Genomic DNA, 16975 nt, shown 5'->3' on the forward strand with positions numbered 1-16975 from the left:
ACAACATGGCATAATAATCCATCATATGGATTAGTCCACAATATAACCTACCCACCGTCACTCCATTCTCATCCTGAAACATACTATGTCCAAACATTCCACCATCTGACCACCAAGCTAGTCATTTCGCTAACACAACCAACTACCAGTCTGGCTAATCATTCCACTAAAACATCTGCTTTGTCAAAGAACAACGTGGCCAACCACTCCTCTTTATCTTCACTTCACCATTCAACCACAAAATAATGTTCTCAGGGATCATCTCCACCAAACCAATGACACGTTAATATGACCTGAACACTCTACTAAGCCTACAACCCAGCCATATGACAATATAACCAAACACTCCAACACCCTCACAACCCAGTGACCGAACAACAACTTCAACAAACACACTTCACCAAACCAGCAACCCAGACACAATCACCACCACTCCACCAACGACATACACCACTTTCACGCCAGATCAACCAGACAGAAATCAAAACAGGATTAACTGCTGTATTTTCCATCGTGTTCAGAGACCTTGGCTGTCGGCGTTACTGTGGCCGCTGGTTCCCGATAGATGGACGCTGCTACCGGACTCACGCCTCCACAGATTTCCGTCACGTGCTCACGCCAGATTTCGTTGGCAAGCAATAATAAAACAGCAAGCTATGCAGAGCTAAAAAGAGATTCAATATATATATATATATATATATATATATATATATATATATATATATATATATATATATATATATATATATATATATATATATATATACATACAGCAAAATACACGTCTGGAGGTAGTAACAGATTGTGAAAGTATTACAGCAACAACAGCAAAAAATGTTTTGTAACAAGGTGGCATGGCATCTGAATACAACCAAAATCACATGCCAGTTGACGTAAGATATCCAAGATGAAACAAGACGTGTGATCCACGATGCATTACAAGACAGCAGCTGACCACAATGTCCATTCATGGTCACAGAGAAGGATTGTCATCAACCTTCTCAGCGCGACTGTCCGACCCTTGAGCAATACAGTGCCAACCCTGTTTACGACATCTTGGCCTCTGACCCTGAGGGTCAGGTCAAAGACCAAGCCATCATACGTACAAGTCGTTCTGTCGTAATCAATGAGAACAATAACTTTACTGGAGCAAGTGTGCAAACTATATTTTCAGACGTGAACAAAAGACCACTGAGGACAGGACAGACAGACATACATAACAAGAGCAGAGCAGACATACATAACAGCAGCACACAGCAGCTGAGGAGATCCAACAGAGGTTCAGTCAGTAAAAGTGGCTCAAGAATCAAGATGTACACCAGAGCAGCCACCTCCCAGGCAACCCACTACTGACAAACCAACGCTGGCATCCTCCCAGCACGCTCGTATTGATACCAGTGCGACCCAGCAATACTCTATAATTCATCAGTAAGTCTGCGAGAAGCATCAAGCAACCCGAATTAACGATACATCGGCAGGAGGTATCTCCCTCAAACCCCTGGCCACTACCGTCACCCACCCCACCAGCACCACCACCACCTGAATTACACTGCACGGGGCAAATATCTTCGCCTTACAACTACTGGGACCACACAGGCCCACCAGACAGGTCCACTCACCATGGAGATAGCCTGGATGAAGGAGAGGTCTGTAGCTCGAGTGTGGCAGTCAGTATCAAGCCACAAGTCAACCTTGTCATGTCTTAATTCACGCACTACTGGCCCTAATACTGGCTGAATACCTGGCCCTGCCACTGGCACATGACCATCATCCACAAATCAGGATTAATTTAAGCAACAGCCGACGCTACGTCCAGAATCAGCGGCATCCCAGGAGCACAATCCCGATTCACTCACAATCAGTCACAATTAAATCATCGTGTCCGAGAGCTGAGGTAAACTGTTCGGTGATATTCAAACCACAACGAGGAACTCGAAGATCCTCTCCATGTTCGTCATACAGACAAGTCGGCAGGTCGAGTTTTATAGGTAAAGGTTAGCATAGAAACTCATGCAGGCGACTCGTCCGGTGAACTCCTCATCCTTGTTCTCCTTATAGAGGTTGACAGTGGTATATCAGTAACTGTCAGACCGTGTTGCGCATGACGAGTGCCATGGGTCCTGCCCGGCCACCACCGTCATGACCAGTGCCAGCAAGCCGGCTCCACCCCTGCCCTGGCACCAGCAAGCCGGCACCACCTCTGCCCTGGCACTAGCAGGCTGGCACCACCTCTGCCCTGGCACTAGCAGGCTGGTACCACCCCTGCCCTGGAACTAACAGGCTGGCACCACACCTACCCTCGCACCAGAAAGCCAGCACCATCCCTGCCCCGGCACCAGCAGCAAGCCCTTCCACACCCTTCGCACCCCCCCCCACCCCCCTTATTATTATCTAATATCCCCTCCGCATGGCTTTTTTCACTGTGGCTTATATATTCGTACAACTATTCATTTCACCCTCTCAATCCAGGTGATATGGTCGCAGGGTGGCCAACAGCCTCCCACTAAGGGAGACTGATAAGTAATCTAGAGCCATCATAGTGTTATCTATGACAAGCAATCAATATCTGGGAGGAAGGCCTGCAGCCTGCTGGGCCGCCGCATTCCCCGGGTTGGCACTGCGGCAAGCAGTTGACATTCAGGGAGACCCTCGCCTGCCTCCTCCCTGATCCTACCTCACCTGCAGTGGCAGGTGCCTCCGCCTCCTCTCGCCCACCTCCGGGAGGGCAGCAGACACGTATGAGCCCCCTGGGAAGTCACCCTATGCGAAACCTCAACGCCTCCTGGGCTTGGAAGAGCCTGCAGTCATCATATCAAGGCGACACACACGGATGGCTGGGGAGATTTTGGGCAGATAAACGGTGAGCGGCAATCAAGCCATAGCGGTGTGTACGGTAGCAGGGAGGGTGGGGCGCACGTCACGAGATCCAATGACTCGCCCTGTCTGCCATCATCAGCTCCCTCACCTCTAAACAGGTGCACACTTCACACAATACATATATACCTGTTGTTTTTGAGGTTTTCAAGGGTTTATACATTTGATTATGTAAGCCCAGGACCCCTTTGGTGGGACTCCTGCAGCTTCGAGGCTGCGTTCCACGCGGAAGCAGTGCAAGGTAAGTTCTTTGGACGGGAATGTCCTCGACAATGCCGTAGTCCTTTCTGTACCCATATCATGATACACTCAAGCGATGTTATCACTTCCAAGCGAAGTCCAGGATCACCAATATATCTTTTTTATATATAGGAATGCCGTTTCCCGCATAAGCCAGGCAGCATCGGGAATAGACGCAGACAGGATGCATCCGCTCATATCTGTTCTAGCTGCCATCTGTAATACACCGAAACCATAACTCCCTATCCATCCAGGCCCCCCAGAACTTTCCATGGCTTACCCCGGACGCTTCATATACCCTGGTTCAACCCATTGGCAGCACGACGACCCCTGCCCGATCGCTCATAATCTTTTTCACTCCATCCTTTCATCTCAAATTTCGTCCGGTTCTCGTTCTCTCCACCTCTGACATACATATCCTCTTTCTCAACCTTTCCTCACTCATTCTCTCTGTATGCTCAAACCATTCAGATTTCACAACCACACACCTCTCTTATCTTTTCATTACTTCTTCGATCAAACCAACACAAACCACATACTGTCCTTAAACATTTCATTTCCAACACATCCACCTTCCCCCACACAGTCTTATCAATAGCCCATTCCTCGCATCCTTATAATAATGTTGGGACTACTATACCTACAAACATACCCATTTTTGCCCTCCCACATAACGTTCTCTCTTTCCACACATTCTTCAGCGCTTCCAGAATCTTCGCCCCCTCAACCACCCTATGACTCACTTCCTCTTCCATGGTTACATTCGTTGCCATCTAAGTCTATTCCCAGGTATATAAAACACTTCACTTCCCCCCAATTTTTCTCCAAACTCACAGCCCTAACTACTTGTCCCTCAACTCTGCTAAACCTAATAACCTTGCTTTTATTCACTTCCTCTCAGCTTCCTGCTTTCACACACCCTTCCAAGCTCAGTCACCAACTTCTGCACTTTAACACTCGAATCTGGCACCAGTGCTGTAACATCAACAAACAACAACTGACTCGCTTCCCAGGTCCTCTCACCCCATACAGACTGCATACTCCAAAACTCTTGCATTTACCTGCCTAATCACTCCAACCATAAACAAATAAAAAAAAAAAAACATGGTGACATCATACACCCATGCTACAGACCAATCTTCACTTGGAACCATTCAACCTCCACTCTTCCTATTCGTACGCATGCCATACGGCCATGATACAAATCTCAATGCTTCTAGCAGCTTTTCACCTACACCGCATATTCTTAAGACTTTCCACAAGGCATCTCTATCAACCTTAACATATGCATTACCCTTGCCTTTATACAATGGCACTATGCACATTCAGCCAATCCTTAGGCACCTCACCATGATCCATATACGTACAATGAAAATACCACATACAAATCTATCCATTTCTTTCAATGAAAATACCACATACAAATCTATCCATTTCTCTGAGTATTTCTCACACACATTCTTCAGTGCAAGCACCTGATCCACACATCCTCGACCACTTCTGAAACCACATGATCCCCTCCTAGACTAATGCTCTGTACATGCCTTCACTCTTTCAATCACTACCCTCTCACGCAACTGTCAGGCACACTCAACAAACTTATACCTATGTAGTCTAAGCACTCGCCTTTATCCCCTTGCCTTTATACAATGACAATATGCAAATTCCGTCAATCCTTAGGCAGCTCACCATGATCCATATATACAATGAAAAGCCAATCAACAGCAGTCATCCCCTCTCTTAATAAATTCAATAGCAATTCCATCCACTCCTGCTGCCTTGCCAAATTTCATCCTTCTAGCACCTCCACTCTTCACAAAACAACTTACCATAACTTTCTCACCTCGCATACAACCCCAACCCAAGCATCCAACATTTGCCACTATCATCAAACTCCTAACAGTTCTTCAATAAACTCACTCCACCTCATCCTGTTATCACTTCCACTTCTGGCCCCCTTCACCCATGTCCCTATTTGTTCTCTTTGTTTTTCGCATATTATTAATCTCCTTCCAAAACATCATCTTATTCTTCCGAGAGTCATTGACCGCCAATTCTTATTTAATATACATATATATATATATATATATATATATATATATATATATATATATATATATATATATATATATATATATATTTATTTATTTTATTCATTTATTATACTTTGTCGCTGTCTCCCGCGTTTGCGAGGTAGCGCAAGGAAACAGACGAAAGAAATGGCCCAACCCCCCCCATACACATGTATATACATACGTCCACACACGCAAATATACATACCTACACAGCTTTCCATGGTTTACCCCAGACGCTTCACATGCCTTGATTCAATCCACTGACAGCACGTCAACCCCGGTATACCACATCGCTCCAATTCACTCTATTCCTTGCCCTCCTTTCACCTTCCTGCATGTTCAGGCCCCGATCACACAAAATCTTTTTCACTCCATCTTTCCACCTCCAATTTGGTCTCCCTCTTCTCCTCGTTCCCTCCACCTCCGACACATATATCCTCTTGGCCAATCTTTCCTCACTCATTCTCTCCATGTGCCCAAACCACTTCAAAACACCCTCTTCTGCTCTCTCAACCACGCTCTTTTTATTTCCACACATCTCTCTTACCCTTACGTTACTCACTCGATCAAACCACCTCACACCACACATTGTCCTCAAACATCTCATTTCCAGCACATCCATCCTCCTGCGCACAACTCTATCCATAGCCCACGCCTCGCAACCATACAACATTGTTGGAACCACTATTCCTTCAAACATACCCATTTTTGCTTTCCGAGATAATGTTCTCGACTTCCACACATTCTTCAAGGCCCCCAGAATTTTCGCCCCCTCCCCCACCCTATGATCCACTTCCGCTTCCATGGTTCCATCCGCTGCCAGATCCACTCCCAGATATCTAAAACACTTCACTTCCTCCAGTTTTTCTCCATTCAAACTCACCTCCCAATTGACTTGACCCTCAACCCTACTGTACCTAATAACCTTGCTCTTATTCACATTTACTCTTAACTTTCTTCTTCCACACACTTTACCAAACTCAGTCACCAGCTTCTGCAGTTTCTCACATGAATCAGCCACCAGCGCTGTATCATCAGCGAACAACAACTGACTCACTTCCCAAGCTCTCTCATCCTCTCAAATTACAGAGGTATAAGTTTGTTGAGTATTCCTGGTAAATTATATGGGAGGGTATTGATTGAGAGGGTGAAGGCATGTACAGAGCATCAGATTGGGGAAGAGCAGTGTGGTTTCAGAAGTGGTAGAGGATGTGTGGATCAGGTGTTTGCTTTGAAGAATGTATGTGAGAAATACTTAGAAAAGCAAATGGATTTGTATGTAGCATTTATGGATCTGGAGAAGGCATATGATAGAGTTGATAGAGATGCTCTGTGGAAGGTATTAAGAATATATGGTGTGGGAGGAAAGTTGTTAGAAGCAGTGAAAAGTTTTTATCGAGGATGTAAGGCATGTGTACGTGTAGGAAGAGAGGAAAGTGATTGGTTCTCAGTGAATGTAGGTTTGCGGCAGGGGTGTGTGATGTCTCCATGGTTGTTTAATATATATATATATATATATATATATATATATATATATATATATATATATATATATATATATATATATAGATATATATATATATATATTTCATACTATTCGCCATTTCCCGCGTCAGCGAGGTAGCGTTAAGAACAGAGGACTGGGCCTCTGACGAAACATCCTCACCCGGCCCCCTTCTCTGTTCCTTCCTTTGGAAAATGAAAAAAATAAAGAAAATAAAAAAACGAGAGGGGAGGATTTCCAGCCCCCCCGCTCCCTTCCCTTTCAGTCGCCTTCTACGACACGCAGGGAATACGTGGGAAGTATTCTTTCTCCCCTATCCCCAGGGATAATATATTATATATATATATATATATATATATATATATATATATATATATATATATATATATAGAGAGAGAGAGAGAGAGAGAGAGAGAGAGAGAGAGAGAGAGATAAAACTTGAATTCACAGAAACTGTATCAGGATTTCACTGCACCTAAATTCCAGCCCTTTCCTTTCCTGCGGCTCCAGTTGAACTTAAACTGCAAAAAGAACTCTGATGGCCACCAGGTTGGTGTTCTTCGTGGACGTTAACAATAAATCTTGCTTAAACTTATGAATGTGTGGCCGCAGGCCGGGAGCACAGTAGGGCCCCCGGCCTCTCCGGAGGCCAGACTGTGCCAAGAGCCACTGACAGACGAAATTAAGTGACAAAACGTTGAGTACCCACAACACAGTTTAAAAAGTTGCATGAAACTACAGAAAATTTAAAAGACAGGGGCCTTACGAGTGTACAAATCCCTTCCTGTACACTAGAAACTGGTAATCATAATCAACTGATTACACACACAAACTGTTCAGGTTCTTCAACTATGGCTAATCCCAGCAACCGTAACAACATTCCTACGGCCACAGAGTCCTCACTGCTCACGATGCACCTGAACGTTAAGAGGAACTATTTCATACTTTCAATTCCTGGTAATATATCCATCCACCTGTGATGGTGGGAGCTGATCAGCCGCGGCTGATGAAGGTGCAAGATGACCCAGGCAGGTCCCTGCCATGGATAAGGACATAGCAACACACGATGGAGTAATCACTTCGGTGAGGCCGAGTTATAACACTAAAACTCTACGCAAAGTAGCAAAGAACGGCTGCTGGCAATACTGTTACCAGAGAGTAACAGGAACAATATAAGATCAGACTTTCCTACCAGTATGTGGCCCACCGTGTAAGGTACATAATGAACAAAAAAATAAATAAATATACAAGCCATCGGAAGCAGTAATGACGAGTTCCCAGCCTGGATATAAAATTACTTAAGAAAACGGTCATTTTTCTTCTCAAGATCCCCTCACCCCACCTACGTAAGCTTCCACTTAATACAACCTGAACCAAGCCACCTGCGCCTCATGCAGACTGCACCTGTTTCATTGTTCCCGTGCCTAATGCACACTACACCTGTTTCATTGTTCCAGTACAACATGCGGACTACATCAGTTTCATTGTTCTAAGATGAACAAAATAAAGCTCTGTTAAAGCTGCTTAATTTCAGGACGTGCACTAGTTAATTTATCCGATGCCAACCACACGTACCAACACAAACCGCCCACAGGGAACTCTTCAATGAAACACCATCTTTCCCTCTACCAAAATTCCCAGTCTCTTACATGTGAAATTCCCATTGTTGTCTCTCTCATCTTGTAATATTCCTACATTCGCTTCTTTCGTCTTTCACCATGATTCCTTCTTTCTCTCGGCAGAGGATCGCTTCCCTACACCAACACAAACAACCATACTCTAAATTTCCAACTTCATCAAAATTCTTGTTCAGAAGACACAGGTTGGACGTACACTAACCCAATATTCAAATAAGAATGATCAAGTAGCGTAAGTACAAGGGAGAATTTCCCACTCATCTGGTCAGCGGCTATTTGATTTGTGCTGGTGTCCCCGGCAAATTTACTGTGGCGCCCCCACGCTCATCCTGTGAGCTGTAGCGCAAAATGATTACAGGGGTCACAAAAGGTCTTACTCAGACCCCAGTAGGCTACTGTAACATAGCTTGTTACAAAACTGGTTCATTACATATGCATTATTACATACATTACATATTTTTTCATAAGGTAAGCTTCGCCAACTAAATGCAAAACAGTTCAAAATACTGATGTACTAACACGAACATATTGATGCAGTTCACTGATCATACGAAACAGTTTTACTGAAGCTGAGACAATTATCCCCACAGTCTGTGTTTGCAAACCAAGTGAGGTCTGAAAAAAAATTATTCTTTTTCCACTATTCCATTCATCACTGAAAATTTACCATTTTCTTGACTTCTTAAGAAATCCATACGATAAAAATCATCGAACACAACTGACAGTTCCTCACCAAAGTCAACTTGTAACACAAAATGTGGAAAAAAATCTTAAAAGACTTAAAATTTGTAGCCAACTCGAGATGATTCAGACGACAGATCAAAAATTCCACGACACGTCACCTTGTATTTGCCTTATTACCAGTAACTGAGGATTATGACCATCACACTGAAAAGAAAACATTACTCAATGCCGAGTAAATCTTAACCACACTACCAACTATGCACACCTGAAGCACAACCGCCGAAGCCTTACATGTCCAACAACATTCTTTAAAATACATATAAATATTTTACACTGTACCAGAGATAAGACTTCTATCACGTGAAGTACAGCACCTTCACTGCTGGTGGTGACCTTGGGGAGATGATAAGGCGTGCCTGGGGCTTACCTACCGGGTAAACGACCGGGATGCTGATAGCCACCTGCTCATCCACCACTGTCACCAGGATCGAGATGCTATCCATAAATTTCCGTTGACCTGTTGAGAACGACATTACGACCCTTGGGCACTGAGGCACCAGCCTTGGTTAAGGGGAGTCTGGCCTTTGCTCTGATCACTGACATTAGGCCATCATGCCCATGGGTCACACGTCACGCTGAATGGGCTAAGATAACGTACCAGGGCGGATAACCACCAGCCCTCTGACCTAATCACCTGTTCCCAGACATAACACATCCATGACTTGTCAATGATCAGGTGATGTATAACATCCCTGGTTACGTGATGTATAAACAACCCTTAATCAAACAACCTGTAACCTTCCTACATACGCAGGACCCCAGGACTGTCTACTCTCTCACGCGGTCATGGCCCTGTTGAGTCACATAACCCATGACCTGTCCACACACAAGTGACCCATGATCTACCAACAGTTACATTACTCATGACTTGGCCGTAGTCATGTGACCCATGACCTGTCCACAGTCACGTGAACCTTGAGTTAGGGGAAGTGAAGAAGTAAAAATCTGTGGAGAATACTGGTGAGAAAGAAGCAACGTCATTTCTGGGAGGAGCAAGGAGCCAGACCCCGGAGTAATAGTGTCTGACGACCTTGCCTTCAGCGAACACAACAGAGCAGCAGCTGCCTCTTCCAAAAAAAATATATAGCAGGCTGGATCTTACGGGCCTTCCAGACTAAAGAGGTCAAACTCGAGACTCTAATAATCTCCCGAACAGAATGCTGCTGATTGCTAACATCATCTTTCAAGTCGGGCGACATTACTCAGTTAAGAATAGTGTGAAGATCTATCACAGCCTGCGCTGACACTGGGAACAACTGAAAACGCTAAGTCTGTAGTCTTTGAATCACAGATGTGTGAGGTATATTAAAATTTACTCTCAGAAACCCTGGAAGATTTGGTTCCCAACTCATACTCATAAAACGATCCCTGTTGGGGCTTCAAGGCTTGGAAGACTCTACAATCAAAGTTTGCTATAAGCACTTTAAAATACCACCCATCCGGTGCCACAAAATGATCTAAAACGTTGTCTTCGGCCATTAAAAACTTACAGAATGTACAGAGAAGAAATCTAAAAAGGTTCTGGACAAGCACACGAAACGTGTATCAGACCAGTTTGGATGTGGTTACGTTGGCCTACGGACCGCGGTCTCTAACAGCGTGGCGGGACAGACGACTAAGACAGTAGCTTGATCAGGGAGCGAGCGGGGGTGGTAAAAGACCTACGAATTCACTGTAAGGTACACGTAAAGTGTGGACCCATGACGAGCGTACCTACTGGATCAATGACCTGCTCACTCACCAGATCCTTCACATTACAAGCAGCGAAGACTTCGTAAAACATCACTATAAAAACCAAATGACGTCGTGAATACAAACACCTTCAACACGCTATTCTCTCTCAATTATCTGTATGCCGTCTAATTTTTACCACACTAACCTGTGAGTTTCTGATATCTTCCGTTACCTGTAGCTATTTGAATTCTTTTGTATTCCTTTTGTTTCCATGGAGAACAGGAAGTACTGTGTGTTTATCCGGGATGAGACTGTGTTCAACTCACCACTTACTGGTACAAGAAACATTATGAAACGCTCACCCGACGCACAGAAAAAACACTGGACAAACAACTACCACATGTACCTGACCAGCCAGGTCGTGAAGGGCAGGGAGACGTTGAGGCCGCGGCCTTCAACAGCCTGACTGATCAGGGAAGCAACAATGCAGCTTGGCCCCACACCCAGCTGTGGATGAGGATGACACTATAAAAACAACCTTATTGTACACGTAAGGTAAATCAGTCGTGTCTTCAAACCAACCGGTAAATACTAATAATAATAATAATAATAATAATAATAATAATAATAATAATAATAATAGTGATAATAATAATGATAATGATAATAATAATAATAATGATAATAATAATAAAGTACACCATTTTGGTACATCTAGCCTCAACATAACCAAGACATATTCTTCAGTTAACGGAAGCAAACAATCCCAGATGACGTTCACCCCAGTGACTGAGGACATGCGTCAGAGCTTGAATACTCACAATAAACCACCTTTTACATTCCTCTGAACGAAGCTAAGCCAATTTATGAACGACGAAGCGCGGATGAGTCACATGACAACAGGGTGTGTCGTTTTCTACGAGCTTGAAGAAACGTGTTTGAAGAGGACTTGTTTCAGAGAAGCTCAAGGCGGTAAGGTAATCCAGTTACAACAGGAAGGCTACTCGGAGCTCATCACCACTTACAGGCAACCTGCTGGTGGCTCGTCACCACCTACAGGCAACCTACTGGTGGCTCGTCACCACCTACAGGCAACCTACTGGTGGCTCGTCACCACCTACAGGCAACCTACTGGTGGCTCATCACCACCTACATGCAACGTACTGGTGACTCGTCACTACCTACAGGCAACCTACTGGTGGCTCGTCACCACCTACAGGCAACCTACTAGTGGCTCGTCACCACCTACAGGCAACCTACTAGTGGCTCGTCACCACCTACAGGCAACCTACTAGTGGCTCGTCACCACCTACAGGCAACCTACTAGTGGCTCGTCACCACCTACAGGCAACCTACTGGTGGCTCGTCACCACCTACAGGCAACCTACTGGTGGCTCGTCACCAATTACATGAAGAGCAGTGGGTGTCTCGTCACCAGCTACAGGCATATCTTACTCAGCGTCTCCAACATCGACAAGGTCGTCAGGTCGGGTGGATCTGTTACCAAGGAAAACTTCACTTGCACCAAAGCAAGACGCTTCACATGCAACAGTGAGGGAAGCCTCACTTGCAATAGCGGAGAAAACCTCCAATGCATCAACGAAGAAAGGGCCACAAGCACCAACAAGTGAAGCTTCACATTCACCAGCAAACACAGCTTCACTTTCGCTTGATAAGAATGCTCTACCTGCAACAGCAAATATATAAAGTTTTTCATACGACTAAGATACACACAAAAACAAAGAAAGTTTCACTTGCAACAAGGAAGGAAGCTTCACTTCGCACCAGCACAAGAAAAGCTTTACTTACAACAGCAAAAGAAGCTTCTCTTTCATCAGCGACAGCTAACCTAAAAAGAAGAAAAAAAGTACTTTGTGAAGTCTTTCGAAGTCTTCCACCCCTACTGCCCGGGATGGGCCCAGGTTGCTGGGTTGGGTCGTTGGTCGACCAAGTTGTTGAAAGTCGCGGCCCGCAGGCTCACGTGGCTCCACAACCTGACTACACTGATACAATTTGTAAATACTTGTCCAACCTACTCTTAAACTTCTCCACTGGGACGCCACTGTCTCTCTCATGATAGCAGGTAAGGTGTTGAGTCTCGGGCCCCGAATGTTTACGGTATTGCGTCTTTTCGTGCAAAACGTAACTCTGGATTTTTAAGGCAGCATCTTACAGTCAGTCTTCCATGCCTGTCGTCCAGTGAAAGATCTCTGAACACTTTCTAAATTCTGTAATTTCGCCTGCCTTGTAGGGTGATGCTAGGACACAACAATGCTTCACTTCCGTCATTAATGACAGTCTTCCGCGAACTGGTCAAGGTTGCTTAATTTGCACCACGGAAGGAAACCTCATGGCAGAAAAATTTCCCGTATGCTAATGTAGGAAGCTTCTTCACTCACACCAGCGAATAGAATGACTGGCTTATTACTAATCTGTCGTGTCAACAACAAAGGTTACTTGCGTCGTATATCAGTTTTTTATTCAAAATTAAAATATCTATATCTATCTATCTATCTATATATATATATATATATATATATATATATATATATATATATATATATATATATATATATATATGGTTTCAGAAGTGGTAGAGGATGTGTGGATCAGGTGTTTGCTTTGAAGAATGTATGTGAGAAATACTTAGAAAAGCAAATGGATTTGTAAGTAGCATTTATGGATCTGGAGAAGGCATATGATAGAGTTGATAGAGATGCTCTGTGGAAGGTATTAAGAATATCTGGTGTGGGAGGCAAGTTGTTAGAAGCAGTGATAAGTTTTTATCGAGGATGTAAGGCATGTGTACGTGTAGGAAGAGAGGAAAGTGATTGGTTCTCAGTGAATGTAGGTTTGCGGCAGGGGTGTGTGATGTCTCCATGGTTGTTTAATTTGTTTATGGATGGGGTTGTTAGGGAGGTGAATGCAAGAGTTTTGGAAAGAGGGGCAAGTATGAAGTCTGTCGGGGATGAGAGAGCTTGGGAAGTGAGTCAGTTGTTGTTCGCTGATGATACAGCGCTGGTGGCTGATTCGTGTGAGAAACTGCAGAAGCTGGTGACTGAGTTTGGTAAAGTGTGTGAAAGAAGAAAGTTAAGAGTAAATGTGAATAAGAGCAAGGTTATTAGGTACAGCAGGGTTGAGGGTCAAGTCAATTGGGAGGTAAGTTTGAATGGAGAAAAACTGGAGGAAGTAAAGTGTTTTAGATATCTGGGAGTGGATCTGGCAGCGGATGGAACCATGGAAGCGGAAGTGGATCATAGGGTGGGGGAGGGGGCGAAAATCCTGGGAGCCTTGAAGAATGTGTGGAAGTCGAGAACATTATCTCGGAAAGCAAAAATGGGTATGTTTGAAGGAATAGTGGTTCCAACAATGTTGTATGGTTGCGAGGCGTGGGCTATGGATAGAGTTGTGCGCAGGAGGATGGATGTGCTGGAAATGAGATGTTTGAGGACAATGTGTGGTGTGAGGTGGTTTGATCGAGTAAGTAACGTAAGGGTAAGAGAGATGTGTGGAAATAAAAAGAGCGTGGTTGAGAGAGCAGAAGAGGGTGTTTTGAAATGGTGTGGGCACATGGAGAGAATGAGTGAGGAAAGATTGACCAAGAGGATATATGTGTCTGAGGTGGAGGGAACGAGGAGAAGTGGGAGACCAAATTGGAGGTGGAAAGATGGAGTGAAAAAGATTTTGTGTGATCGGGGCCTGAACATGCAGGAGGGTGAAAGGAGGGCAAGGAATAGAGTGAATTGGATCGATGTGGTATACCGGGGTGGACGTGCTGTCAGTGAATTGAATCAGGGCATGTGAAGCGTCTGGGGTAAACCATGGAAAGCTGTGTAGGTATGTATATTTGCGTGTGTGGACATATGTATATACATATGTATGGGGGTGGGTTGGGCCATTTCTTTCGTCTGTTTCCTTGCGCTACCTCGCAAACGCGGGAGACAGCGACAAAGCAAAAAAGAAAGAAAAGATATATATATATATATATATATATATATATATATATATATATATATATATATATATACATACATATATATATATTTCTTTTTTCTTTTTCTTTTAAACTATTCATCATTTCCCGCGTTAGCAAGGTAGCGTTAAGAACAGAGGACTGGGTCTTTGAGGGAATGTCCCCACCTGGCCCCCTTCTCTGTTCATTATTTTGGAAAAAAAAGAGGGGATGGTCCCCCCCCCCCCCCCCCTTCTCCCTCCAAAAGACTGTCCATCCGATCGAGAGTAGATCACAGCGATATAACAAGTTGGTATTTTCTTGATGAAGAAGTTCTTCCGCTCTATACATGCAAGGACTGAACTAGAGAAGATGGAAAGGCTCCTCCAGAGCGCATCCTTTAGAGCTTCGTCGTGGACGTGATCCAACCCCTTGAGGACTGTGGGTGATGCCGACAAATTTGCCTAACATCATAGTCCAGGTTGCCACGGACTAGCAGTGTGTGTAGCCGCAATAACGTTGTGCGGTCAGCCTCCCACGTTGTGTGGGAAAGTAGGATACTGAGCACTTTCATGACCTTCACTGTAAGTTGTTGGACATGAGGCACCCGCGTTGGTCCTAGGTCGAATATAAATTAGGCCAAAAAAAATTAACCAAAATAAGTGACATGAGTCCATCCCTAGGAAAAGGGTTGGCTAAAAGGTTCTTCATGGAACCACATAGCTACCGATTTACTTAAGAGAACTTGCGACCGTGGAATGTGGCCCACCAAGATACTAAATTTAGTAAAATCTGTAGACGTTCTTGTACGCAGACTAAACTCCCTCCAGAGCAGTACTGTGTAAAGTCATCCACGAACAGATACACGAGACAATGTCGTCCATGGCAAGTGTAAAGAGGGTCACAATGAGGACACATCCCATAGGATCCCTTCCATATGACCTTCCTTATTCGGTAAGCTGGTTCCCACCCAATCGCAAAACTTCCTGTTTGCAAGGAAGTCCTGGAGGAGGCCGGACATTGCTCCCACCAAGCTAATGGCGTGCAGCTTCTTTAAAATGCCGTGTTCCCGTGTGGCGCCGTATGCATATTATATAGCAACGAACCTGCCAACAAGCGATGCCGCTAAGCGAAGGGAGTTCCTGAGGGCAGTTTCTAGTGTAACACTGCAACAAAGGAGTTTGCTGCAGATCTCAATTTCCTCAAGCCATACTCGAATGGAGACAGCATTTTCCTTTCCAGAATCAAATCACCCTAAAACTGACAACGTTTTCGAGGAATTTACAGACACAACTGGTGAGGGAGATTAGGTCTTTAGCTGTGTGGTAGTGCAGCATCACTGCCAGCATTACGAAATGAGATGATAGCTGCTTCCCTCCGTGGTACTGCACTGTGCCCATCCCTCCAAAAATCCTGTTATTCAGGGACAACAGGAAACCTAAGCAGCTCTCCGGTGAGATATCATTTGGTGTGGAATACCGTCACTAACTGGAGCGGTCTCTCAGTGAAGGCTTAATGCAGAATCCATTTTCCTTCTCGTAAAGGAGAGGTTATATGAAAGCTCTGCACATCCTCTGTCTCAGAGCAAAGGTGGTATTCGTTCTTCCTCTGCCTTTGTGGAAAGTCTGGAAAAATAAGACGATCTAGAGATCTCAGCCATGGAGTCACCAAGATTGTTTGCAACACGCAGTTCATGAGCGATCCATCATTCTTCAAAACAAGACGGAAAACTTGCGCTGATTTACTAGCGATCTTGCGAACCTTGTCCCATGCCGGTGATAAAGGCGTTCCCAATTCATGGCCACGTACTGCATCCACAAAGTACGTCTGGCCTCCCTGAGAGCCCTCCTTGCCTTGGCACAGGATCCGTTTGTCATGAACCAAGGTTGCATCGCTAGGTCATCAAATCAGCTGCTTCAATGCAGCTGGTTCTTGCTCTGACAGCTTCCTGGCATTCTTCTGAGTACCAAGATATAGGGGTCGACGGTATCTTCCTTTTCGGGATAAGCAATTTTGGCAGAAAATGATTTTTAGCTGTCTGGTGGTCCAATACGGCTTCTTGAAAACACTGAAAATGTTCGGCAGAATCCTTCATTACTGCAAGACGCGTGAAGTAAGTCCAGTCGGCACTGTCCAGACGCCATCGCTGTATCCTACCTGTTGTAATGCCATTCACCTTGTCAAGAACGGGGAAGTGGTCGCTTTCGTGTACATGTTCTATGACCTTACCATACAAGTCCAGCTCAGCGGGTTGAAAATATGGACTACTCGATGA

This window comes from Panulirus ornatus, chromosome 3 (assembly GCF_036320965.1).
Source record: "Panulirus ornatus isolate Po-2019 chromosome 3, ASM3632096v1, whole genome shotgun sequence".
NCBI lineage: Eukaryota > Metazoa > Arthropoda > Malacostraca > Decapoda > Palinuridae > Panulirus > Panulirus ornatus.